The following is a 4,086-nucleotide window of genomic DNA, read 5'->3' as shown; positions in this document are numbered from 1 at the left end:
CCAAAATATCCGGTTGAATTCTAATTCCCAATCATTCTTTCATTGGTGTACCTATGGCATCATTGGCAACTAGAACGCTCACCACATCTGTTCACTCAGGGGCCTTTTCAATAGTTCCTAGCTCATAGTACCCGAAAATATATTCAATTATAAAAATCCAGATGGACTCTCTGTTGAAGATCAGCAAGATCAACCAAAAGATCCATATAAAAGAGCCATGGACTCATCCGTCGAGGACTAGTAAGGACAATCCACCAGATCCATGCCCGAGTTTAGAAAACAACTCTAACTCCTTGTTCCATTTTCTTCCTCGATACATGCGTGGGTATCTTCGGCGACCCAGAGCTCGAGCACTGTATGGTCAGCACCCTCTAGAATCCTTTGCAGGTCACCTAGCGCTTCACTCATAGGCCGCTTCCTTGGTCCCTCATCCACCGTATCGGAAGCTCACCATTTACCAGATCCATGCCCGAGTTTAGAATGGATGAGATATGATGTGAATGGATGTGATGTGATGTGATGTGATGTGGTACCTCGGCCAACGAGACATCCTCCATTGACTCTCCATCAGCTGTTGCAACTTTATCACTTAGGTCTCCACGACCTCATTCACAAGATGGTCAAAATGCTTTCCCAGCATTCTTGACATAAAATAGTCATTTAAAAACAGGTTAAATACAGTTTCTAATGAACTCTTTTCTCGTTATTCCACATTCTTCTAAATCAATTCACTTTGCTTAATCCACATCCAATCATATGTATTCCCATCATCCTTCATCCGTTTTCATCCAATCACATCATATTACATCTCATCACATCTATCCACATCTATCCTCATCACATCTCATCCATTCTCATCTACCCATATCCATATCACATCACATCACATCCATTCACATCTACCTCGATCCACATCACATCCATTCACATCACATCTCATCCATTCACATCTATCCCGATTCACATCACATCACATCACATCCATTCACATCACATCTCATCCATTCACATCACATCTCATCCATTCACATCTACCCCGATCCACATCACATCACATCACATCCATTCACATCATATCTCATCCATTCACATCTATCCCGATTCACATCACATCCATTCACATCACATCTCATCCATTCACATCTATCCCGATTCACATCACATCACATCCTATCCATTCACATCACATCTCATCCATTCACATCTATCCCAATTCACATCACATCACATCACATCCATTCACATCACATCACATCCATTCACATCACATCTCATCCATTCACACCATATCTAATCCATTCACATCTATCCCAATTCACATCACATCACATCACATCACATCACATCCATTCACATCACATCTCATCCATTCACATCTATCATCCCGATTCACATCACATCACATCCATTCACATCACATCTCATCCATTCACATCCATCACATTCATTGTACCCACATCCCATCACATACATTCTATCCACATTACATCACATCCACATCTATCCACATCATATCTCATTCATCCACATCCATCCAGTCATTCACATGCACGTCTATCCACATCCATCCATTCATTCACATTCACATCCACATATATTCACATCACATCACATTTCATCCACATCTCATCACATTCACATCCACATCCACATCCCTTTACATACATCACATCACATCTCATCCACATCCATTTACATCACATCACATCTCATTACATCCACATCCACATTCTTTGCATCACACCGCATCTTATCACATCCATATCCACATCCATTTACATCACATCACATCCTATCACATATCATCACATCTCAATCTCTCTCATCACATTCACATCCACATCCATTTACATCACATTTACATCTTATCTCATCCATTTACATCACATTTACATCTTATCACATCCATTCACATCTTATCACATCTTATCACATCCATTCACATCTTATCACATCGCATTCACATCTTATCACATCGCATTCACATCCATTCACATTTTATCACATCTCATTCACATCTTATTCACATCTATTCGCATTTAGTAACATTTTCTATTTTTGATATCGATGGGACTTTTCTAAATTTTTGCCAATTGCTTGGCCTAGTTAAAGGTACTTTTTCTCAACGGCGGATATTTTCATATTCTTTCTCAAATTTCTCAAGTGAAATATATTTAATATTCTTCTTTTGAGTAAAAGATTCATGGGATTTACAAAAATCAATTCTACCCATATTTCCCAATAAAATTAATAATGCTCAAAATTCCACTTTTGATAAATACTCATAATTTGAATTATGTTAAAAATTTCTCTTTTTCCATTTAATTTCTTGGATCTCAAATATCATGGGAATTTCTCTTTTTGCATTTAATTAATTGAATTTCAAATGTCATGGGAATTCCTCTTTTATCATAAAATAAATTTATCTAAAATTCCTCTTTTCTTTACTAAAAATATCCATTATTTCAAATATGTCAAGAATTCCACTTTTACCATTTAAATGATTGAATTCCAAATGTCATGGGAATTCATCTTTTATCATTTAAATTTTCTCATTCATAAAATAAATTTATCTAAAATTTCTCTTTAAATAAAATTATTCATTATTTTAATATACCAAAATTTCTCTCTTTCCATTTAATTACATGGATCTCCATTATCATGGGAATTCCTCTTTTTGCATAAAAATAAAATTTAAAAAAAATCCTCTTTTCTTTAATTAATTATTTATGCATAAATACTAAAAATTAGTTTCCCATGAATTTGATGAAAATCATTCTTTTAGCATAGGATGTCCAATCCTAGAACATGGTAGGAAGTCCTCTTTTCACATTATGCATAAAAATGAGTTATGTATTAATTTCTAAAATTTTTGCCATAGCGTTGTTGCTATTACTGATAATTTTCAATATTTCTAGAAAGAATAAGACTTTGTAATACAATTATGATAGAATAACTATCCTTAGACTTAAATCCAATTTATGGAATTAAATCAAAGAACAGAAGGTCTTACACCTTTACACCTCAAACGATGGAGGGAGGAATCTTATAGCTGCTTTACGGAGAGAAGCCTTCAAGAGTAGCTCACCCTTCAAGTGTACACACACACACACACACACACACACACATGTATGTATGTATGTATGTATGTGAATATACATACATACATATATATATATATGTATGTATATTCACATACATACATACATACATATATACATACATACATACATATATATATATATATATATGTATGTATGTATGTATGTATGTATGTACGTATGTACGTATGTATATATATATATATATATATATATATATATATATATATGTATGTATGTATGTATGTATGTATGTACGTATGTACGTATGTATATATATATATATACATACGTACATACATACATACATACATACATACATACATACATATATATATATATATATATATATATATATATACATACGTACATACATACATACATACATACATACATACATATATATGTATGTATGTATGTATGCACGTATGATATATATATATATATATGTATGTATGTATGTATGTATGTATAAGCATATTCATGAGTGTGTGAATATTGACAATGTATCCACACACGAGAAATATGTAGCATCATCCACCAAGTCACTGATCATATTCCCCAGTCTCTGAAGTCATTATTATAGGCATGGTCTATCTCTATCAATGGTGGCCCATATATGACCCATATCCCCTAATAGGTAACCTCCATAATTACTAGATCTAAAAAAAAAAACTTGAATCAAATACAAAGCTCTCAAGATCCATGTACATTATCGTGTCTCTCCAACAAGGCCTCACTTCAGTAAAGTCATTCACCCTTGCCTAACTACTCAAACACATGAACTATATCTGCATAAATGCTAACTTGTAAATTTTTTTGGGTGAAACAAAATCCAAAGTTTTGAGAAAAATATGTATTATTGTTAAAATCTTAATTGTTTAGTAAAAAACAAAACATGAAGTGCAAGTTATTTTTTAAATATCTTTGCTTTAAGTGAATTCTGGTAATCCTACTCAGCTTGTGAGACAAAGTGGATTCCAGA

Source organism: Cibotium barometz, chromosome 6 (assembly GCF_041138505.1).
Source record: "Cibotium barometz isolate CiBa-2024 chromosome 6, ASM4113850v1, whole genome shotgun sequence".
Taxonomy (NCBI): Eukaryota; Viridiplantae; Streptophyta; class Polypodiopsida; order Cyatheales; family Cibotiaceae; genus Cibotium; species Cibotium barometz.
The sequence above is the reverse complement of the archived record's forward strand: the minus strand, read 5'-3'. Positions refer to the sequence as shown.